Genomic DNA, 25,749 nt, shown 5'->3' with positions numbered 1-25,749 from the left:
CCTTCACTTTCGACAACTCTTTGTTTCTCAGTGGACCTTCACCTCCTGGGCACTGGCACATGGCACATCATAAGACTGTATGTCAATGGCTGCTATATTATCAGCATTTGTATACCTACCCTCTCCAGGATAGTGAGGTTTAATCACAGGTGATTTTGATGAAGCCCTATCCATCGAATTATTTCAGCAGAATTTGGCTGCAAATATATTTGGGGGTTGATAAGGGTGATAATTAAGGTTGGGGGCAAAGGAAGGCTGTGTCTCTGTCACCCCTGTATATATTTGCAGTCAAATAGCTTAAAAGAAAGAAAAATGTGATCTCCTTGATGAAATCTCCAACCCTCCTGCAAAATCTCCATTACACAGACACAAACAAAAGAACAAAGAGAAAAACAACAGAAATATATACATCATAACATTAATGTTCCTGTATGCTGCTCCTTGAGTGACCAAAGAAAAATCATTGTCTATTCGTTCACAAGGACACCCTCATCTAAACATTGTCAGAAGTCTCATTAAAATACTCATCTTTTTCCTGGATTGGTTTACACTAAGGTATTTCGCTTGCGGATGTGGGGTGGTGCTGCTGTCCCGTCTTATATCCGAAAGATGGATCCAACACTTCTGACCTTTTACCTTCACTGCACTTGGAGTCGCCAAAATGACTAAATTTGGCCAGTGAAACCTCTGTTGATTTCAACGCCAGACAAAAGTTCTAATATAGACACTCTCCCCTGGCAAGAGTTGCGGTTGCTGTAGTTACTCTGTATTGATGCTTTCAGATGCAGCTGGCTGTTGATGAAGAGATGTAATCTGTGAATATATAACAGTTTTGGTTAGGTCCCTAAAATAGCCCTGAAACTCTTCCCCCTAAAATGTCCACAGACTTATGTGTGTCAGAGGTCATTCGTTCAGATGAGAGTGGTGTGTGCAGTCTCTTCCCCATCATGATCTTCTGAGGGGTCAGGTGATGTTCTTTCCCTAGCTGATTCATAAGACTAAACAAAGCCAATGGAAAACAGTGGGCCTCATTGCAAGGAAGGAGATAACCATGCCGCTTTTTGCGGCATGGCTACCTCCATTTCGGGTACCGGGTCTGGGTTCCCTGAATGGGGAAGTACAGGGCCATTCCAACCTTGGAGGGCCTGGTATTTCCCCATTCAGGGATCCCGGACCTGGTACATCCCCATTCCCATTTGAGCCCACATAGGGCTCAATGGGAATGGGAATGATGCTAACAACGGCCTCGTTAATGAGGGGCCCGTTGTTAGCATCCTGGGCTGCTCGCGGGACCCGTTAAGGATGCCTGGTAAAACAAGGCATCCTTAGTGGGTCCCGCAAGCAGACCTAGTAATGGGGCGGTAAGGGGTTAACGGCTCCGGCTCCTTTACCGGCACCGTTAACCCCTTACTGTCCACCTCGTAATGAGGTCCAGTGTAACCAGTTCTTAGACAGGATATGGCAGATTTTGGAGCTTTAACCTTAACTACCCATTAGGACGCTCTTTGAAACCATTGGCTTGTAGATGATACACTGAACATAACCTGTAGTTTATCCCCAATAAAGAAGTGATCTCATTAAAAACATGTTAAAAAATTGAGTCCCATTGTCAGATTTTAGGACGTTACATATTCCCACACAGGTAAATACCTTGCATGCTAACACTTTAGCCACTGATTTAGCATCAGGGTGAGTACAGGCTCCAGCCTCAAGCCAATGGGAAAATAGACAAACAACGATTAAATAACTATAATGACTGCACATGTTAATCAAATCAATGTAATCTATGTGCAGCTCCCTGAAGGGCCCCGAGGGGTGGGGCAATGTTCCTTTCAAAGTATTGAGAGTGTAGCCTGTGTTATACTGGTGACAGGTTTCTTTGCCACAAAACTATCTACATGCTCTTGAAGGTTAGGGATAAACCAATCCTCCTGGATATCAGCAGCAATTTGCTGCTTCAAAACATGAGTAGGGTAGGGCAACTGCTCAAGTGCAACTATAAGCAATTATTGGGGCATCACTAGCTTAGCTGTGAGATGCTGTCTCCAAACCAAATCAGTGGGTGATAAGAACACCCTCTTTTACCCCACAAATACCTTTCTTGCTGCAAGTCCTGTCTTTGCAATTCAATAATTTGCATTAGGGGCAGAGAATTATAAGGAATAGATAACTGAACCTGTTTTCATCAGTAATTCTGTGGGCACTGGGGGATCTTCTACTTCTAGAAAAGCGGCTTCCTTCATCGCTTTGTCTGTTGCATCATTACAGAAAGCAATTGCATCAGTGCTGTTAGTATGCAGGGAGCACTTCACTACCGCTACTGTTGCTGGCATTGTTAACATTTCAATTAATTGGGATGGAAGCGCAGCATGCTGATGGGTTTTCCATCGGACCTCTCAAATCCTCTCCTGTTCCTTCTCTACAACCCTGAATTCACAGTAAACATAACATAGGCAGAATCGTAATAAATGGTGACTACATTTCTACTGCTAATTTCTAGCACCTCTATGAGAGCCACTAATTCTGCCGCCTTTGGGGAATAATTCACAAGGCGCATAACTGCTGCACCAGTATGCCTTTCACCAGTGCCATGATCTGTGATTGAGGAGCCAACAATGAAGAGTACTTCTCCCTCTTTGACTGCATTTTACTCGTCCGTTTCTCCTTCCTATTTCGCGCAATCATGCATGCCCTCATCTGGTTGCACTGGCCTGGCTAAGAATGTCACTGGATGGACTCCGTGGCACCTGTGAAGAATTCTATGGATCCCTCACTGAAACCAGGTGGCCATGGGAAAGCAGACGCTTCCTGGTCCTAATGCTGGGCGTGGTGTACTGCAGGAGGAGCACCTGGGAGGATATAGGGCCCAGGATGGTGAGGAGATTCCATGGGATGAGATACAGTATTTTTCCTCTGGAAGTAAGAATCTTCCCAAGGTACCTCAAGAGGTACTTGCCTATTGTCATATTAATGTCCCTAACACTCATGCTGATCTCACGTTGTGGATCTTAATATTGTAAAATCTGAGCCAACTCAGATCTGGAAATGTTCTCTTGAATAAACTAGCTTCCTCTGTAAAGGCTAATCTTCCTAACCCCTTTTATTTAATAACTTTAAGGGAATTAAATCTACCATTACAAATAATTAAAATATGCTGAAACCTAAATTTGCGGAAAGAAACTACAAATCCCAGAATCCTAGAGGGAATGAGATGAGGAAGAGGGCTGAGGAGGCATGTGGTTGTCAAAATCAGGCAATTAAGTAGTCAGGCAGTTAAAGCTAATAGCCCACACCTAAAAAGTATCACTAGACTTGGGAGACATAAATGACCACCTCAGGGAGAGAATGAAGGAAGTAGTGGAAGGAACTGAAAGGTTGGCTGTGATGCAGACTGTGGCAGTGGAAGCAGAAGAAAAACATGAGGCTGAAAACCAAGATGAAGTAGGAGAAGAAGAGAGATACTGGCCGAGGAGACAGCAGATTTCACCTGCATGTTCTGAGAGAGTCCTGTCCTCCTAAACTCTGAAATGCAGGGGCTGCGCAGCAGAAGACGTGCTGGAGAAAGAGTTCTCTCCATGTGAACCCGATTGCTGTGGTTGCCAAGCTGCTGGCATGATGAACACTGAGACAAAAAGTGATTGCCAAGTGGAGGGTCTCAGGAGTAGAGGAAACTCCCAAGATGGGTGTCCAGACTGGAGAAACCTGTTCAGGATAAAGGTGAGGGTCGCCCGCGAGCCAGAAGCAGTAGATATTGTAGTAGAAGTTGTGGAAGCAGTGCGACCCACAGAGACAATGCTTCAGAAGTCTGTGAGTGAAGCACAGTGTTCTAAAGCATTGCGTGAGCCTTGCTGGTAACAGTAACCAGCTCCTTTGCCACTCATGTCAGATATTCAGTGAGTAGAATTGGACCGCATTCTTTAAACAATGGAAATGTAACACATGTGTATTGAGGAAAAGGCTTCTTGCTTGGGTAGGAAGCTAACACTGTTACAACCATTGTTCATTTAACAAAACACTATTAATGTTCAAGGAGTGGTCGCGTGTCCCTAGTTATTAAAAAGGAACGCTGCAAAGACCATTGCAGAACACTTAACAGTGACAATTTCAAATCTACAATCTTTATCATGGGAAAACTACATTAACAAATGGCTGTGTGTGCCTTATTGTGATTCCCCAAGGAGGCCTGAACTATATCATTTGCTTCTATGGGAATACAATTTCACAACTACCTTTAAACCTTGAAAGCTATATCAAGGAGTGATTGTGTGTGCTTAATTGTGGTTTCTCCGGAAATACTAAACTGTATTTGTTGCATACAAGTGACATACCTTTCATTCACAAGAGTACAAAAGACTGAAGAAGAGAACAAGCATTGCCTAAAGCCAAGTGGTAGCCCGTATTAATTGTGAAGCTGAGTCTTTCTCAGAGTTTAAAACAATCCAGCTATACTTTTCAGTTATTAACAGTTCAGTGCATAAACCAAGAAGTATACAACGGTTACATGAGGCCAGGAGAGTGGCACCAAGGCTTCTGGGTAATTTTTTGGCTGAAAGCTGGCAGAAAGGTGCAGGTGAAGTTAGGGAAGGGGAATTGGCTGCTTTTCAAGAACATTTTTTAAGTAGACTCAACCTGTAATGCCCACGACTGTGGAGGCCAGAGAAAAGGGAGTCTTGAAGGCAGACACAGATGACCATTGTTAACAGTAAGACAAGAGAGGCTAAGAAGCTGCCCCTTTGAAGAAAACAGTTTGAGGGAAGAGTGCCCAGCCTACCTGACGAGGTTGAAGTATGGTCAACTTATCTTGTCAAAATCTGTCTGAAGGTCATTGAAGTTGTGTCAGTAGTCCAAAGTATTGAAACTTCTGAAGTACATTTGGTTGTCAGCATATGATACATTGCAGTGGTTCAAACCAAGCAGAACTACTGTGGGACAAAAGTGATTGGTCTCATGGTAAAATGGAGAATTACTGATCACAGCCTTAAGCGCCTGGAAACATGTAATCATTTCCTCCATACAGCTAATCAAACCCTCCACTCTCTGCACTTCCTTAAATCCTTGCAATAAGGGTCTCGTTTAGATAGAGTAGTCAAAGATCCATGACCTACAACAGTTACAGAGCAATACACGTTGTTGCATCTGCTTGACAGTAACTGGCAGTGGTGTATTTGTCACTGAAACTGCTTTCTCTGGCATCATTTCCCTTCCTGCTGGCGATAGTACTTGCCCTAAATGCACTACCTCTGTCTGACAATACTGCAGTTTCTCTTTGTCCACCTTATACCCATTGTTGGCTAGCAGAGTGAGAGGCATTATTGAGTCTCCTCAACAATGCTCCCTGAAGTGCTACACACTAACAAATCATCCACGCACTTGATCACCTTGCTTGGCATGTGTAACTTCCCCAAATCCATCTGTACCACCGTATTAAAGATACTAGGGGATTCACAATAACCCTTCAGTAACCTCACGTGTTGAAATCTCTGTCATGTCACGATACGTGAATGCAGTTAGATATTGAGAATCAGGGTGCAAGGAACTGAGAAAAATTCATTTTTTAAATCAATCACAGTGAAGTGAGTGGATCCAGTGGGAATATTACAAAGAATGGCAACAGGATTTGGAAACACCAGGACGTCAGCCTCAAAAATATAACACAAAGGATGCAAATCCTGTAACATCCTCCAACTAGATGCCTTTGCTTTCTTTACAAGGTGTATGGTTGTATTACATGGGGAACACTAATAGTTGTATTATACCTTGCAGCCACAATGCCATGATAGTATCATAGATCCCTTCATCACCCTCCCTTGACATGGGGTATTGTCTCACTTGGGGTAATATCGCACCTGGCTTTAACTTTATTTGCACTGCCCCTATACTCTTCATTAACCCCACGTCATGGGGATTACGGGGCCACAAGTGGCTAGGTACTTTCTCCAAACCCTTCTGCAAATGTGGTGATGCAGTGTTAACAATAGATATAATCTGCAGTATCTCTCTATGCAATATACGTAATCTGGCAAGCTATACAGATCTCAAATATCATCTCCTGTGTCCGCAGCATTCTCAAACAACTGTTCCTCAAACACCTCAAACACCCCCCTTAATGACAATATTGGATCTACACACAGAACTGTGTGCCATTCCTCCCCTTCCTCATCTGTGCCTAAAAGAACAGGCTTGTCCTTTCTTGCGAGACAGCAGGATAGAATAAAAATTCAGCAGGCACGAGCAGCACTCTATCTCTAATCCCAGGCATCCATCCTAGCACCATCATCACCCCACAGAGAAACAAATCTGGATGCACAGGAACCCCTTGGTCCTGTGTTATCGCTGTAACATGCTTGCATAAGCGCTATTATCCTAGCAGGTGTTGAGCATACTATACCTTCCTTCGAGAATATTATAATCATATTCAGTTTGTTCAGGAGATCACTGTCCAAGAGATTCACTGAGGTATATGCACAATACAACAAAGGAGGTTACACATTCTGTGTACCAACCATAATAGGTATAGCCTTCGTGTAAGGAACCATCAAAATTCTTCCAGAGAACCCCTGCGTGTCCATGATCTTTCCTGACATGGGAAACTTGCAAGATCATCACACCTAGCAGGGGCTCCACTTCTGGATTGGTAGTGCCTGACAGGACTGGACACATCAGAGCTCTTTGGGAGCTGTCCTAGTACGGATATGTGTTTGTACCTGGGCGTAGGAAAGAACTGCCCCAAGACACTCGCTCCTCTATAGTCCAGTACCGTACCCCAGGATTGTCTAGGTGCCTCTGCTGGTACAGCTGGCTGTTGTGCATGGTTATGTTTTGCCTCAGGCCCTGGGTACTGAACAATCCATGCTTGCTGTAGCTGCACAGATCCTGGGGCATATGGCATTGTTGGGGGCTGCATTTGTGACCAGAGATGATATGCAAACCTACCTCCTGATCCATTTGGTTTAATGCAAGAATCACAGAAATATGGCAATCAACTCCTGAAATCTAGCGCTAAATGCCCCATCCTTCCACAAGACCAATACTGACCTCCAAACAGTCCTCCAAACCGACCTATAAATTGTCTGTTAAACCTAGGGCTCATCACTCCGAATCCACCTCCTCCTCTTCTCTGAAAACCCCCTCTTCCCCTCCCATGCCTCCCGTGCTTTGGCTCATTACATTTCCGAAATTTGCTTAATATACAAGGCATGATCAACACCTGCCTTGATAGTGTGAGCCATGATTGAATTTATATCTGACGTGACTGGGGATGCGTTTCTCAAAGCTGCCCATAGTCGCATCCTACAATTAATAAAGAGTGCACCATCATGATCATTGGTGTCTGGCTGCACCCCTAGCCTGCTCTTCTCCAAATATCATCTGCCTGCTCCCTGTAGAGCTGCAAACAAACTTTTCATATCCCCCACGGCCAACATTAACCCTGCTGTGTGTTTTTCTAGGGCATACCTCCACTTCCCTGCTCCTGCAGTGAGCGAGGGTAGCATTTCCATTAAATTATTTTGATCCATGTGTGGCCATAGTGCATAATGTGTTCTTCCAGTCACTTCTGTAATAGCAGGAACTGCATTCCCTTGAATTTAGTAGTCTCAGCCATCCCCATTTCCTTTACATTTCATGACCACTACTCCCCGACCGTGATGCGTCAAGCACTGTGGTCCCCATAGCGTACAATCCCTCATATGTCTCAGTGCAACTCCCTGTTCCTCATCTGTTACCCATTCTCCTTCTTCTGCTACTCTTTCAGTTTTCACTGAATCATAGCCTACACTACCGCAGCGTGCCATTCCATGTGCAGAATTTCAGGTATCCCATCTAGACCGAAAGCTTCCTTGTCTAAGACCAACATCTCTAATAACCATGCTATGCATTTTTAAAAGATTTTGGGTCTCATCATGCGTTTGGCATGAGGCCTTAAATGCGGGGGGGGGTACGGTATTATCAGTACATTTAAGGGATAGCCAAATCACGAGTTGGGCAGAAAATGGCATTTTTACCTCCAGCTTTTTGCTGGAGGTAAAAATGACAATTTCCCACGCTATTAGTGTGGTGCTATTTGCGCCGGTGCTAATAGCACCACCCCATTTACCGCCCCGCCCCGCAACTCGGGATTTGGCGCAAATTGCACCACACTAATAGCATTGGAAATTGTCATTTTTACCTAAATTAGCCCTGGGGCAATTCCCAACTCGTGATGAGGCCCTCTGTCACTATCTCCACTTGTCCATACATGTCTCTGTATTCTGCTCTTCCTTGTCTCCCTGCATTGCTCTTGCTAACTCCTCCTACGCTCTTTGCAGTGCTTCTTCTAAATCACTGCATGCTTGTTTCTCTATTTCCATCCTTAATCGTTCACTTGTTCTAACGGTCAGAGCCACTGTAGGTTCCCGCCTAGATTCTACTGGGGCAGGATACAGGGATTGGCATATCTCCCAGAGGGCTGTAAACGGAAAAGACCATACGGTGGCTGGTTTCTGGGTATACATGCGTATGCCTTACTGACTCAATGTTATCTTCAGGGGCTTTTCCATCCTCGAAAATGTTCCACAACTCAAGGATGCCCTGCCTATTGTCCAATTTCTTCCCTTTGTGTTTCACCAACAAATAGGTGTGTACATGTTCTCCAAAATACTCCTGTCATATGTGCCCTCTTCGGGGCAAGATTTAAACATTCTGTCTTTGGTTCCCTGATCCCACTCACGGTGGTACTTCCAGATTATTTCCTGGGAACGACTGACACATATGTCCCAATGGAGTCTCCATACTCCATTCCAATTCCTACCTTGTTCTTAACCGAAAAATAAGAATTTCACAGAGTCGATCGTGTGGCACTCCAATAAATACTATAACCCCTTTAACAAAAACAACCCCCCACCTATTAATACCTCAATAATAACTCACCTCTTCTTTACTAACACCTCAAACACCTCACTCTGGGCTATCACTGGCCCACACTAAGCAGTCCGACATATAAGATAAATACGGCATCAGAAAACCAACAAAAAAACACAATGGACCTCATTAAAGGTTTGGTGGTAGCCTTGCTGGTAAAACCGGCAGGCTGCTGCCGAACTTGTGAATTTTTTTGGCCCCTGGCAATGGGGAAATACAGGGCCATTACAACCCTGGTGGAGCCTGTATTTCCCCATTGCCAGGAGCCGGAAACCTTTACTCCCCATTCCCATTTGAGTCACCTAGGACTCAATGGGAATGGGGAGGCCAGTAGAATCACCACCATTCAGAATGGTGCCGGTGCTACCAGCAGTGTCTGGCCGAGGGTGCCGGAACGTGCGCCATGTCTGACCTGGTGGGCGGAAAAGCACCCGCAAGCAGAACTCATAGTTTGACGGTCTGGTAACTACGGTACCAGCAAGCTTACCAGTACCTTAGTTACCAGACCAGAAAACCTGTAATGAGGCCCAATAACCTATACCATGGTATCTCATCATATCTCCTTCACTTGAAAAAAGGAGTGTACCTCTACGCACACACCTTTTTATAGGGACAGGGAAGTACCGTTCATCCTCTATACAACAGAACGGACCTACAGCGCTTTCAACTACAACATTGTCTTTCCTGGGCTACGAGGAGATCCCTCTTCACTACTTGACTACCAATAGGAAAAGAAAATAATAAAGGAAGTAATAATGGGAAAAAGGAAAGAGAGAATAAAAGGACTTTCAACATATAACAATTCACAGTTCGAAAATGTCCTCTGCACTCCCAATTACCTTTCACTCTCTTGATCAATGTCAACTACCTTTGTGACCCCATTTAACCTCACACATCCCAATAACTCCAAATAATCACCTTTACCTCTTCCCCCTTGGTTTTCCCGCAAAATGCACTCACCTCATATGCGTCCTCCCAAGCTCTCCGAAGCTGCGTCCCTTCCAATAGCCTTCACACCTGGGCTGTGGCACCATGCCCAAAGGAACAGGCAGGCCTTCAAACAACATGGCGACTGCAAACCCCTCTTATTGTGCACATGGACTGGTCAATGCAGATAGGTCCTGCAGGCGAGTGTGCAGCAAGGAAACCCCCAGCATCTCGGAGGCCCTGCAGATCACGTTGTGGGTCATCAAATGTAGAAGGGTGAACCCAAACCTCAATACAACAAAAAAAACTCAAGTAGAGAGTGAATGCATGATGCGGGAAAAGCAAATGTATTACATGCAAATGGCTGAGGGATTTAGTCAGCTTTGTAAAGCTGAAAAACTAATGACTCCATCCCGTGTTTAACAAATGTACAGCTTTTATACACAAAATCAAATAATGTATATAATTACACATAATAGTTACAACTTCATCCCACAATCCCCATTTGCTAAACCCTATGCAAAGAACCTAAACATCCCCAATGTATTTATTTATTTTTACATTTGTAGAAGCGCACTAAACCCTTGGGCATCAAGTCGCTAGTTGCAGGTCAAATAGGGTAGTAGTGAAGGACACAGTTAGTCAAAGGGCCCTCTAGGTAAATAGCCATGTTTTCAATAGTTTTCTGAAAGACCAATACGACTGTTCGGAAATGCAGGGTTAGAGCATATTTTGGCGATAATGACCGGGAAACTGGCACCACCGGCCCTGGCGCATTGTAATCTAGGAATGGTGAGATGGTGAGAGTAGGCAGATTGTGTTGGTCCTGTGGAGTGGACCTTTTCACATTTTCGAGAAAGGTAAGGAGGGGCAGCATTGGTGAGACATCGGTGGGTGATGGTATATTCTCTAACCCCCTTCGGATACATTTAGTAAACACAAACCCCTTTTTATGTGGTCTCATTATATAACCAGTCATGAAATCCTGGAATATAATTTGTCAATTTTCAACAGACATTTGTCAGAGAAATTTTAACCTAGTTTGTGATGTGCACAACCTCGATAAGATCACATCAAAAAGAGTGAGGAGTGAAGACAGTGGCCATTCCTTTGATTGCACAATAGGTTCCTCATTACTCGCTGGCATCGCAAACTGTGATTGAGATCCTAGGACCCTGTATCCCTTCTGCCCGCCTTCTTATCCAAGCACTTTCTGCTAGAGAAATTTAGTAGGCAGTCGCGACATAAAACCTGCAATGGAAGCATTATAGTCTGGCCGTCGCAGAATATTGTAATTCACCTTAAATATATTTTTTAAAGGAACTGGTGGACAACAAACCTCATTTAGAGTTAGTCAATGCAGTAAAAATGTGGCTGTGATAGCAACGGATTTACTGCATTTATCAACACACCACTGAATTCAGAGTTTGCATGGACATGGAGGATTAACTTGCAGCCAAATGCCGGAGATAAATACTCCACTTTCATGCCCAAAATGATTAGAATTACTATGCTGGAATTATCACCTGAGGTAATTTCACAAATATCCCCAACAATTCCTATAGACTCCAATCCAGAAATAGGCAATAAAACAACCTTACTGCCAGCTGTAATTCAGCGGTAATAGAACAGGACCATGTGGTCAAAGTATTACTCGGGTTTGGTGATAATTCCACATAAATACCATAGAATTACCACCAAACTCATAATTTGGCACAATTTATTTCCAGGTCTGTAGTGTGAGCACTTAGGTTTAAGTATGCTTTACTGCAAATATTGGGCCTCATTACGGGTCCGGCGGTAACCCTCCTGGTGATACCTAAGGGTTACCACCAGACCGGCAATGAATTACCGGTGCCTGACTTCCCGGTAACATAGTGGTATTAAAACCCCGGCAGCCGAGAAGTCAGGAGCCGGTAATTCTGTTAATCTCCATTTCCATGGAATTGAATAGGACTCCATGGGAGTGGGGGCCACGGAAGCACCGACACCGTTAGTAACGGTGCCGGTGCTTCCATGGCGTCTTGCCTACCATGGCCGCTGTGTCCGGCACAGTCTGCCCTGTCGGGCACAGCAGCTCCGGCAGGTAAACCTGTAGTGTGCCGGTCAAGAAACAACGGTGCCGTTGTTTCCGTTTCGGCACACATGTAATGAGGCCCACTGTTTAAATTGTGCAAAACCTAAACAGCTGTTCAAGTGGATTATTCCCTTTTCACAAAATCCAATGTATACTTGAATGCATTTCACACACGCTGCTCCTTTCGCAAGTGGTTCTAAGATCTGGTTTTGGGGGATTGACTGCATCCTTACTGAACTGTTTCCCAAACCTCGCCCTGTGATATCTGATAGAGAACAACGTTAGAGGTCAAGCAACGGGAAATGTTCCCAGGCGAGCACTGGACATGCATGACTCATGGAGAGCTCAGATCAGAGATCTGGATTCCAGACAGGCAAGCCAGTGTTCTGTGTTTAGATGTTCATGCTCAAAAGAAAGCTCTTTTCACAGAGTTGGATGAAAATAATCCCTTATTAGCGGTTATCAATTATCTAAAATCAAGAATGGTTTGAAGATGGCAGTAATGCAATGTAAAAGGAAAGAAAGCTATTGAGACATAAAACGGAATAGTGTAGCCATTTTTGGCTTGCTTTTATTTGCAGCATACCCTTGCCCCGTTACATGTTCCACCTCTCAAACACCACACACATCTGACAAGAAATAGACCCAATGTAGTTCATTTTGTATCTATGTATGTTTGGGATTTATAAACCTCGCTGGAAAGCAACAGAGTGCTGAACACAGGGGACTCACTCAGGAGATTCCTGGAGATTCAAAGTAAAGGTCTGGGGGTTCTCTCAGATCCCACCCCAGCGCTGGAATTGAAGACTAAACTCCACAAACAATTTTCATGAAAAAACGGTATTACTATAAAATACTGAATCCCGTTACTGCGAGGTAGAAAACTTTGCATGTAAAACATTGATTTTCCCACAAAAAGTAGATGGGGGTTGAGTAGGGGTTTTTACTTAAGTGGTAGTATGTGGGGGTGGATATTGGGGGTCTCCCCTGCATTACAAATACACAAAAGTCATTGTTTTGCATGCAAGGTTTACGACTTTGTAGTAACAAGGTTGGCTTTTTTATGTAGATCGGATGAAAACTGCTTTCTTATAAGTAGCCAATCTGCTGGTCCAGGTTTGGATTTCTTGAAAGTGGTTTATATCTTTTCCATACTTCTCTGCTTCTTTAATAGCTGTTGATATTTTTTAAATTTACACAGTTGATCACTGACCTTTAACTATTGCGTCTCCTGTGTGGTTTATTGATTGTCGTTCCTAACACTTTATGCAATCTGCTAAAGTGTGTTCCAGGTTCACATCACTACTTTCTTTTGGAATGAGTAATTTCGCAACACAGCAGGGCCTGCCTGCTTGACCATTTCTTTCATCCACTGACCACTTGTTTAGTTTCTGCTCATTTACGTGGTACCATAGGCGGTGCATTAGCTCTACACATAGCTCTGTCTCACAGCTTGTGCTATTGTTCCACAATTAGTTTTGGTACACGGGGGCCACTTAGTGCAGCTTATCGTGGCTGTCTACTTTTACACATACGTGGCCTATCGGAACCAGGAGACGTATCTCCTTCTTAGAGGTGTTGCTAAATTCGTTTGCATTGTGTAATACAGGGCCACTTTGAAAATCATTTCCAGTGCTACTGTTGGTTCCCAGTACACTCCCCACCTTAAATTCTCATCCCACGTAAATCACTGCACCTACAAGACACTGGACTGAGACCTGTAGTCCATGTCACAGAGGTCAGGAACCAACACATTTTCAGAAATAAGCTGGGTTGAGGGTCGCACCTGCTGTCTAGGTCTGGAAGTCCCTCCCTTACCACGCTAACCTCTGAAGCCGAAATAGCTTTCCTGTTGTTGCTTGTCTGTCATCATTGTAATTGTTTCATTTCCACATAAAACATCTTGTGCAACATTTGTCCGTTTGTGAAAGCTGCTTTTGCCGCTTGCGCAGCATGCGCCTTTGCAGTTTCAGACCGCATTTGTAGCTATGTGATGTTACTCTTATATATACTGAGCTGCATTATTATCATATGTTTCCCATGTCTTCGGCTACATCATATTTTACCGTGTTTCCTTTATTTTCTCTTCTTACGTTGCCCTTTCCCCAGCTCATAGAACATGAAAATGTCAGTGTCATAAGAGATTATTACACATGCATGCATTTTTCGCCTGAAGTGCTTTATGTACTCACATCTGTGCATCTCATGGTTTTCTTTTAGCAAAGGACACAACACCCCATACCATCCCCACCCAACAACATAGTGCCCCCACATCAAAGGAAGGTCAGCAGGAAACTGCACCATTGCTTGCTTGGCTGCTCGGCAGGGGAGCTTAGCTGTGCTGCAAAGCTCACTCATTGTAAGGAGGCCATCTTGAAGTTCGGCAAAGCATCTAACCAATGTGCCTTAGAAACCTGTGTCCATGGATTGCTTCTTGTTCCACAAGAAGCTTGAATCCGTCCTAGAATACAAGCATTATATATTCTCCAGAGCAGTGGCGTAACACAACATTTGGGCCCCCCTCCTGCGAGCCATGCTAGCGGACCCCCCACCAACGTAGCAACAAATCACAAGTCACACCACACTCTGGGCCGGCCTAGATTACCACGCTTGAGCAATACGCACGAACATGCTGCTGCAGGGGTACGCCACACACTGCACAAGGAGAAAGATATGTGTGTTTTAATGCATTATACAGCACACTTTCTGAGAAACATTGGCTAAAAGGCCATAGTGTTTGCAATTGTTTTGTAGGGTAACACCAATCCAAAAATCCAATACATGCAAGTCACCAACAGTGCACATGAACATTAATGCTTTAATTAATATAATGCTTTGCTATTAAACATGCCATGCAACAATGAAAACAAGTCCAACTGTCTGCACAATGTAAAACAGTCTATACACGTAATAACATATTACAGTAAAGCATGCCAGGCCACATTTAGACATACCTGGACTAGTTGGACCAACATGCCAGTCGAAGCAATAACACGTATCATGGTTATTTTATCACAGATACCCAGAAAAATATACAATGCTGCAGTAAGAAATGGCTAGTCTGGCAGCACCCAAATGCCAGTCTAGTCTGGTAATTACACTTAGCAGGACTGCTTTATCAGAGATGCCCAGTTAAAAAAAAAATTCAAGCCAAACTAAGAAATGACTAGACTAGCTGCACGAAAATGCTTCTCTAGACACTAATACCACATATCATGCCTGCTTAGCCTGGACATGGATGACCATTACAATTTATCACACAATCCTTGTCCCACCCCACACATCCCCTCTGCCTTCCACACCCTGCCCCAACCCACAAAATCAGCTTCTCGGCCCAGAATTAACTCCACATCCCTTTTCCTTTTCCCAGTGCTTACATATGAGGCTCCTTGCCTCACAGGCAAGTACTTGGATGAGGGAGAGTGGGACTAGGAGTAATGAAGATTACAGATAACTAAGCCAGGCATTACCTCCAGGCCTCTCTACCTCGCCCCAGTACTTGTGTATGAGTCACAGTGCCTCTTACACAAGTACTGGGGCGAGGAGGAAGAGGGCTATGAGTAGTGAAGATTGCCTTTAAGTAACCAAGGAATTAAACACAAATAGTGGCACAACACCATTGAGCTGACTGGGCTCCAGCACCCCCGCTCCCTCCCCCACCTCCGCTCCCCTTTGAAATTTAGGGCTATGTTGACTCGACCTGGCTGAACTACAGAGCCGTTGGGAACAGAGGACACAGATGTTAAATGGCACCTGGGTTTCGCTGTTAAAAAAGGCCCAGCAATTACTAATGTAAAACATTTCACTGTTAGTACCTGCATTCAAATGCATAATTCTTTAGGCAATTGAACTCTTGAAGTGGGTTTAGTACTTGCATGCCACCGAAGTGATTGGAAGGGTCGGCGGGGTACAGGAGATGGCTTATTCTCACAGCAGTCCATAAATGGGTGCTTTCAGACTTAAAGGAGAGAGTTAACTGCTTGTAACATTGAAACTGCACTTGAATAGTCTCATTGGAATGCATAAAGAACTTAGATGTTCCCACACAAATAAGTTTGTCCCTCCCCCACCGCCTGTGAAGTTAGCACCTCTTCCAACATTTGAAGGATTAGCACGCCCTCCCTAATTTAGGTTTTGTTGCACCCCTGAACACAAGCATACATACCATCAGGGACGTCATTTCACCAAAATGCCAGGGGTAGCGGAAGTGACATCACACGACCCTTGACCCCCTGGTGACATCACAGGAAGTGATGTCATTTGACCCCACCGCGAAGTGATATCGCGGGATGTGATGGAACACAACCTTTCACCCGTTGACAAAACAGGAAGTGCTATCACATAGCATTGTACACTACAATAAATAAGGTTACGATATCGCTATAATGTGATGTACATTTCATACAAGAATGGATCGCCATATGTATTGTTAAGATCAGTGTATTTAGGCCCATATTACCAAATTACTGTGAATGCAAGCAGACGTCCATAACCAAATGATAATGATGTGTTATTATATAGCACTTACGCTTAACCACTTTATATAGAAAAAATATACACCCAATATCACCCAACCTGTGTTAGTACTCATTTATCGACCTCAGAAGGGTGAAAAGCTGAGTTGAGGCGTTTAAGAACAGACTAAATCAGTGACTCACCCCTTGAAGTGTGCCTGAAATAAACCTTTAATGAGTCTAGCAATTATTGCATAGAATTCCAGAAAGACAATTTATTTGGTATTCCTTATCTTTCTTATTTATGGTCAGTGCTGAAAGTGTTAGACTTGTGTCACTCCTTTTCTTTGTTTTCTTCTTTTTTTTAAGGAGCTTTAACAAGAGAGCCAGCCACTCCAGAACTAAAGAGCCACATGGTGTTGGCCACATTACAAAAAAATAAAACACACATTTTTTTTTTGTCTTTTCTTTTTCTAGAGGTCGCAAGGGTGACCACAGAGGTCGCAAGGGAGACCACAGAGGTCGCAGTTGCGACTCTGGCAACCCCTAAACGACGTCCCTGCATACCATTCACCATAAACACATATGCACACCCAGCCACCCATACATATATTAGTGTGCACCCTTTCACCATACACTCACACAGACAGCCACCTATACATTTAAGTCTGCACCCTTTCACCATATACTCACACAGGCAGCCACCTATACATTTAAGTGTGCTCCCTTTCATCATTCAGGCCCAGCCAGGCAGCCACCCACATTTAAGTGTGCACCCTTTCTCCATAAACTCAACACGCACACCCAGCCACCCATACATTTAATTGTGTACCGTTTCACCATACACTCACACAGGCAGCCACTGATACATTTAAGTGTACACCCTTTCACCATACACTCACACAGACAGCCACCTATACATTTAAGTGTGTACCCTTTCACCATACCTTCACACAGACAGCCACCTATACATTTAAGTGTGCACCCTTTCACCATACACTCACACAAGCAGCCACCTATACATTTAAGTGTGCACCCTTTCACCATACAGGCACATCCAGGCAGCCACCCAAACATATAAATGTGCACTTTTTCACCATACACTCGACATGCACAACCAGCGAACCACACATTTAATGGCGCACCCTTTCACCATATACTCTCACATGCTAGCGTCATGGGATTGAGGAGAGCCCTATTACTTTAAAAAGAAATTTTTCTTTTTTGAAGTCACTCTGACTTCATAAAGACATTGGGCCTCATTATAAGTTTGGCGGTAGCTGTGCCCTTATTAAGGGCATGGCTACCGCCAAACTCGCTACGAACCCCAGCACCCACGAATGGGCCAATATCGACTCATTACGAGATGAATGGGCCAGTAATTGCCCATTCGCGGGTGCCAGTATGGCCAGCCTCCCGATCCTCATTCTGCCCAATGGGGCAGAATGGCAGTTGGGAGCATGGTTGCACCAGCACCATTAATAACGGTGCCGGTGCAATCACGAGTTCGCGGGTGCCGGTCTGCACGCCTGGTCAGACCACGCGTGCAGTCTGGCACCAGCAAACAGAACTCGTAATGTGCTGGAGAGGTTACAACGGCGCTGGTAGCACTACCGGCACTGTTGTTGCCTTTCCACCACATTTGTAATGAGGCCCATTATTTCCGTTAAGGACCAAATCATAATGGAAATAATGTCTTTATGAAGCTCCCTCCACTCCATGACATGGAGGCCTCCAGCCAACAGGCTTCCATGTCGAAGAAATAGTTTATTTTTGTAGTCACTCTGCCTTCATAAAGAAATGATTTCTGTTACAGGCTAACGGAAATAATTTCTTAATGAAGGCAGAGTGACTTAAAAATAACAAAAATATTTTTTTTAGTCCAAGGGGTCCCCCCATGCCAGGACATGTGGTGGTGGGGCCCCCGGCACTGCAGAGGTGCGGGGGGCGGTTACACCAGTGCTCCAGAGTGGAATGGTCAAAGAAGCTCCTTAGCACACAAGAACATTTAACAATGATAGAAATTGAAGAAAGTGGAAGTTGCTAAGAATGGAAATATGCTACCTATTTTTCTCACGATGAATAATTCTCATATATTGATGCCTATAGATATTTTCAATAATACACATCGATTTCATAATGATTAATACTGTAGAAAAGTGTTTCTCTGTGTGGGATTTGGCTTGTTTGTATGCTCAGTGAATGCATCTTTTGCTGTCTGAGTGTCAGTTGTCTTAGGAATGCCACATGGAATGTGGAATGGTGAGTGCTGGGCATTCCAGGGAGGACCGTTGTTGGGGGCGTGGAAATAGGAGCCGGAAAAGTGCTGGTCTAATGAGTTGCATGCGAATGAAGAGGAAAAAAGGATGTAATTGGTACACCGTGTGCATGTGGTCATGTTTGGGGTGTAGATGGTATACCATTTTTGCACACTGTGGGTGTGTGAATGTTTGGTGTGTAATTAGTGCACCATTAGGAAAGTGCTGGGTGTAGAATGGTACACCGTCAACATGTATTTTATTGACTGAGAATGTTGGGAGGTTTCTTGGAGTCATGGGGTGTGCCTGATTAACACCATCCCATGTCATTTTGCAATGTGTGCTTGTTTAGAGCGTTTATTACGTGAGTGTTGAGAGGTGGAGTGTTTAGAGTGAACTGGAGGTAATTCTGGGGTTTTTGTGGTGTGTGCAGGTGTGTCATTGGATTAGGATCTTTAGTTTAGCTCGCATGTGTGTTGTTAAAGAGGAGTTTGTGCCTGGGTAACAGTAGGTGTAGGTGTTGATTATGTTGTGGTTATTGGTGACATCAGGTTAAGTAAGTGTTAGGCGTTATTTTGTGGTTATTGGTAACACCTGGTTGAGTTGGTGTTAGGTGTTGTTTATTTTGTAGGTATTAATGACACCAGGTAAGAGTACGTTTAGTTTAGTTTAATTGTTATAACGCGTTAAATCGCCCAGAAGCCTCAGAGCGCACCTTAAACAAACACAGATGGTACAAACAAGGAAAGATGGAAGCTAAAGGAAAAGGAAAGAAGAGTGGGATTAATCTACAGCAAGATTGAAGAGGTGAATCTTAACTCCCTTCTTGAACTAGGCGATGAAGTTCGCCTGTCTTAGGTGGTTGAGGAGCTTATTACAGGCTATGGAGGCTCGCACATCAAACATGGTACCACCAAAACCTTGTGAGCTTAAATCTAGGCTGCAGGAGTTTAGTGGAGTAATAGGAGCGCAGTGAATGTCCTGTTCTGCTGGAAGATAATCGATTGGACAGATATTGAGGCGCATCAGTATTACGGCATTTATAAGTAAGTGTCAACATTTTGTGGGTAACACGTTGTTTTACAGGCAGCCATTGGGGTTTCTGCCTGGCGTCGGAGACATGGGGCCTCATTACACGGTAGGCGGTAAGGGATTACCGGCACTGGTAAGGGCACCGGTGGCGGTAATCCCTTACAGCCCACTACGAGGTCCCTCAGCGGGTCCCGTACTTAACGTGTGGTCAGACCACTGGTTAAGGTGCGCTCTGAAGGGCTCGAATGGGAATGGGGAATGGTAATTGGCATGGGGACTTACCGGGTCCTCCAGGGTTGGAATGACCCGGTAAGTCCCCATACCACCTACCCGGACCCAGAAGGCGGTAAGGGGGTAGCCATGGCACTAATAGCGCCATGGTTACCTCCTACCGTGTAATGAGGCCCATGGTCTCTATGAGGAAGGGCAAACACGGATCTGACAGCATTATTGTGTGATACTTGCAGCGTGTGAAGGTTTGCTTTTGAAGTGCCGGCTAACAGGCTATTGCCATAATCGAGATGTGCGTTAACCAGCGCTGTAGCAAGCAGGGGTCTGTTTTGTAAAGAAATGTATGGACGAATGTGATTGAGAAGTTTATAGACATGGCTTTAACCTGGGCAGCCTGTGGCTTCAAAGAGAATTCGGCATCTAGTGTGATGCTTCAGGTCTTTACCGATTTGGCAACTTCAATTTTATTAGCAGCTATGATAAAGCTTTTGTAGTCGGAGTCTGTTAAAATGGATTTCTGAACTCTGACGTGGAGGGGCAGAGGTTCAGAAGGCCAGCCTATTTTCTTGGAACAGGTTAACCTCAGGACAAGCCAGACCAATCAGGGTAGCGATGGCGGCGGTCAAGACTAAGTCTAGAGAGGGGTGAGGGTGACGGAAAGACCTCAATGAGCACATAAAGCAAGGACACTTATAAATTACTCCAGACAGGTGTTATATTAAAAATATAGACACATTTATTACAGGGCCTTTGTAACATCGACCATAGCAAAGAATCACAATAATACTAAAGTAAACCAACACATGACAATCAATACAATACATATACAAGACCGCGGGGTCTAAGGAGTTAGGAGCACATAATATGTAGACCACCTAGATGGGGAGGAAAACAGGCAGTGCAAGTAATCATTAGACCCAGTTCGACATCTGAAATACACTTAACTAGGAGGAAGTCCGAGCCCTACGAAGAGAGGAGCCTTATGCTCAAAAGTACCTGCACTCACTGGTGCCAATGGACAAAGTAGGGCCTCTTCAAGGATATCAGGCATTTCAGGAAGGTGAATGGAGCGATGCAGAACAAGTCCCCACTACTGAAGCAAGGCCTACACTGGTGGGCAGAGGCAGGGTGAGAGTGCGGGATAGAGTCGCTATTTCGCAACAGTGGTAGAAAAGAAACGGGCTCCTGCGTGAGGGGCCACCGGTTGGGGTATGGACTACTCACCGGTCCCCGACGCAGGCAGATCCAGACTTCTCTAGTTCAGTTCACGTTGCTGGCAGGTTCAGCTGCGATGATCAGGACGTCTTGACACCGTGTAGATTCTGTGTGGCAGGATGCAGGGTTGAGGGGGTCCCAAATGCAGTGGACGTGCACAGGTTGTTACCACAGCAGGGCAACACGGCAACCGCATTTACTCTGGTCCGGGCGCACTCGTCTCACTTCAGACCTGGGAATGCCAAGTGTACGAAATTCGGTGTGAGGGTGCCGTGGATGCAGAACAAGCAGTAAACCATGTTTCGAGGGCTTCCTCACATCCTGCGTAAGCTGGTCAGCCCACTGGTTGGCCCAGGGAAACCTCCGAAGTGGCTTACTTGCAGGGTTTGATGAAGGTGCCGGGAATAGTTGAACCCACTATTCCAATGGGTCGAAATGCCTTCGCAGACCTTCTAGGATGATCAGATGCAGAGAAAGCCCAGAGGAGTGCGCCGGAAGGCTGCTCTTCTCTGCCAAAGTCTAGATCAGGGTGTAAAACGACAGCAAAAAGTTTGGGGGTTGCCACATGGAGGGAAACTTACATACAATTATGAAATCGTTCCTAACAGAGCCCAGCTTTTTAAGTTTATTACCTGAAGCAATAACCAAAGGTTCTGTTTTTTCAACATTAAGCGCAAGTGAATTAGTGGCCATCCATGCCGGAATGGTTTGATAGATGGAATTAATTGCATTAGTATCCTTCATATAACTTCCTGATAGTTCAATTATGACCTCAGGTGTCATCATCATAGTTGGTAAACTGGACATCCAGGTCTTCAAGCACTGCAAGGAGTGGCAGGGTATATACATTAAACAACGTAGGTGAGATGCAAGATCCCAGTGGCACTCCACAGATGACAAGTGCGGGGATGGAGCTCTCATTATCTACTGCTACTCAGGCGTATCGTGGACCAAGAAAGGAAGAACTCCATTGTGAGGCGGGATGGGAGCGGTACACCTGGTCTACTAGTCTGGTGACCAACCGAGAGTGATCGATCAAGTCAAAGATCAAAACAACATGAGGAGTGCTGGTTTACCTTAATTCACGATGCCTGCGATGTTTGACTTGGGATTAAGTAATGCAGTTTCAGTACCATGTTTCAACCTGAAGCTGAACTGCCTTGGGTTGAAAAGATGATTACTTTCCAAAAAGTCCTACAGTTGTAAATAGGCAACACGATGTAGGGTTTTTAAGATAAACGGAGCATTTGTGATTGGTCGGTAATTTTTAGGATTGTGGGGATCCAGAGTGCTCTTTTTCAATAAGGAGTTACCCATGACTCTTTCATGAGTCGTGAGTATATTGCCTGGCTGGTGGCCTAGCGAACCATTGGTTAGGTTGAGGCAGTCCTAGGGTGACGTTTTAGAACCAGGTAAGAGTAGAAGTTCTGAATGTATCTTCTGGCCGATGGCCTAGCAAAACACTGATTAGGTTTGAGGCATTCCCTGCGTGTAGTTTTGGAGTTTGTGCCCGCAGATATGAGTAGGTGTTGTGTTTTATTTTCAGTTAGGTTTTTTATGTTGACATTTTGTAGTTTATTAGTTGTTGTTAGGGAGTAGATATTCGGGTACTGTTAGGGAAGTTTGTAGGAGTTCATGTCAGGGAGTTGACATCAGAGCACTGGCGTGCAGGCCGTTGTAAGTGGATAATGTCAGGGAGTAGACATTATTGCAACCTTGCACAAGACGTTTGTAGTGTAGTTGCAGTTTTGTACTTCTAGGCTTTGGTTAGTGTCTCAGGTTAGGCATTAGTGCACTGTTGTGCAGGTAGAAGGTAAGTCGAGTATTGAAGCATATGTAAATTGTAACTATTTTGGAGAGTACCTGGGCATAGGATTGACTACCCTGTGTCTGGGTGAGTAGTTTGATTCTACGTTAACATGGACTAGTCAACCATGTATGTGGTTCTTGGCGTGCTGCTTCCTTGCAGTTACGTTTGTTTAAATATGTTCTTTGTTTTGTGAGTCACTTTTCTGTCTTCTTTTTGTTATGTTTACTTAGGGAGAAGTGGGTGTGGCTGTGGCTCTATTGGTTGTGGTGGTTGTGTTGGTCAGTTCAGTGTATTGTGTGTTGGTTGGTTCATATTTTGTTGGCTTTGTGGTAATTGTTGTTGGTTTAGTTCTAGTCGCGGGATTTATTTTGTGTGTTGTGGCGTGACAGGTTACTGTTTGTATTATTGGTTGCTCGGGTTTGTTGAGGAGCATGGCAGGTTCTGGAAGAACGAGGATTAATGTATTCTGAGGGTTGTCTGTTTGTGGGTAGGTTTACTGCTTCTGTGGAGGCAGGTTGTGCTCGGTTTAGAGCAGTCTTTGCTCAGGCTTGGCAGGCCTGAGGGTCTGGGGTGGTGGCCCAAATCAGGAGGAAGATTTGTTTATTTTTTAGCATAAGTAACCTGTGATTTATGATTTTTTTTTTCTCTTTGGTCCTGAGTGGTTGTGTGTATAGTGTAAGGGTTGTTTCTTCTGTTTCTTTAGGAAGGGAGGTGTGTGGGATCTGGCTTGTTTGTATGATGAGTGAATGCACCTTTTGCTGTGTGAGTGTCAGCTATCTTAGGAATTCCGGATGGCATGTGGAATGGTGAGTGCGGGGCATTCCAGGGAGGATCGTTGGTGGGGACTTGGAGATGGGAACCTGATGTAGAAGAATGTCTAACCCTTGTTCTCCCATTTAACCTTCTACCTGGGATCTAAGAAATAAAGTCCATTTCCTATTTGGATTTACCTGACTCTGCGTGCTGGATGGCTGGCATACCACAGGTTCCCAGAAGACACGATGAAGGAAATATCAGATGCACTCATTATGTAAAAATGTAGCCATGGCGCCTGATCTTTGGATGCCCAGAGAAGAGAGATTCTTTTGAAGACCAGCAAACACTGTGCTTAAGCATTGCATGTGCCAACAATGCTGTGAATGTTGGCATTTGAAAGAAAAACGGAATTAAAACAATATGACATCCGCCAGCTTTGTTCAAACAGTGCGCATCGTGCAAATTACAATTATAACGAGAAGTCACTGCCCTGTGTGGGCAATAATCTCTTCCTAACCGGGCTAGTAACCTTCTGTTCCATCCGCCAATGCGACTGGCCGTTACACTACTTCCGTTCCGTGCTTTGCAAATATGTGTAGTTGGGCAATTGTCTCACTGTTTGGGTTGCAGAGTGTGAGCGTGTGGGTCGAAGGTTATTTGGATGCACAAAACCTCCCTGTGAATAAGCAGAAGCAGTTCACTGCGCTGTTACGCGTGTGAAAGAACATTTTAAATAGTTGAACCAGCACTTAGTTGCAAATGCAGCAAGATCGATGTGTATTACTATACCACATAGCAGGAGCTCCCATTACAAATGAGTTATGTTAAATGTTTATAATGTTTATAAAGCGCACCTTCACAGGCATGGGCATCATGGCGCTAACAGAAACTGAGAAGATGAGACAGTAGAAACCTAAAATAAGAAAGTCTTCAAAGTGCAAAAAAGAAAGATGATCCTGAGGGAGAGAATTCCATAGCCGAGCGACCACCACCAAAATGGCGCAGTCCCTAGACCTGAGCGTAGAAAAGGAGGAACCTGAATATGAAACAGGGAGCCAGAGTGCAAAAGATGAGATGGGACATAGGGACTCAACTTAACCTGCAGGTACTCCGGACCAGTGCCATGGAAGGCACAGTGCACAATGTGTAGCGCCTTAAACGTAACACGCTTCGACACCGGGAGCCAGTGAAGTGAGGCAAGAATAGAAGAATCAGGTGCCTGAAATGATGCACCAATGGCAACTCTAGCTACAGGGTTCTGCAAGATTTGAAGGCAGTGCAAAAGATAGACAGATTGAGCCGTTGCAATAATCGAATGATCCAGAAACAATAGAAGATACCACAGGAGGGAGAAGATTTACAGGCAAAAAAGGAAGGACTTTATGCAAAATGTTGACCCTAAAATTAACTGACTGACTGACACACAGAGCTCACCTGTGACTATAAAGACAGGGAAGAAGATAGCTTAATTCCAAGATGTTTTACCACCCAAACAGGCTTGGGTAAAGGGCCAAGAGCAGAAGGCCAAAAGTCTGAGGTCCAAAGGGAGGAACTCAATGAATGGCCGACCACAAGGACCTCAGTCTTATCACCATAAGGCGGAGCCAGTTGTCACACATCTGAGCATAAACCGAGTGAAAACAAGCATGGCAACACGTGGCCAAAGCCTGCTGCATGAGATCCAGGCGAACCAAAATCTGGGTGTCATAGATGTTGTATATCCTGGTACAGAGAGACCCTCAAAAGGCTTGCTTTTTTCACTTGCCTACTCACAGAAGGGTGGGGTGGTGGTCAAACAGGTAACTTTCTAGAGCATCCTGTATCATTCTCACTCCTGGCAGAGTTTGCATACCACAGAGCACTGTTGTTGCCGCATAATGTAGTGTGGCCCCCAGGTCCATGTGACTGGAAACCGTGCGTCATTTACCAGGCCTTTCACCTCATTTCAGCCAAAGCCAACTCATCCTCGCACATCTTAGACACTGACTCCTCGTCCCTCACAGCTAACTCATGCACCACCACATCGAACCCTATGCTCCCCATTGCGGCCTTCGGCACCACAACTTCAGCTGTCACCACACCCTTTGCCTT

Source organism: Ambystoma mexicanum, chromosome 8 (genome assembly GCF_040938575.1).
Source record: "Ambystoma mexicanum isolate Mex_15411 chromosome 8, UKY_AmexF1_1, whole genome shotgun sequence".
In the NCBI taxonomy this organism is placed as follows: Eukaryota; Metazoa; Chordata; class Amphibia; order Caudata; family Ambystomatidae; genus Ambystoma; species Ambystoma mexicanum.
The sequence above is the reverse complement of the archived record's forward strand: the minus strand, read 5'-3'. Positions refer to the sequence as shown.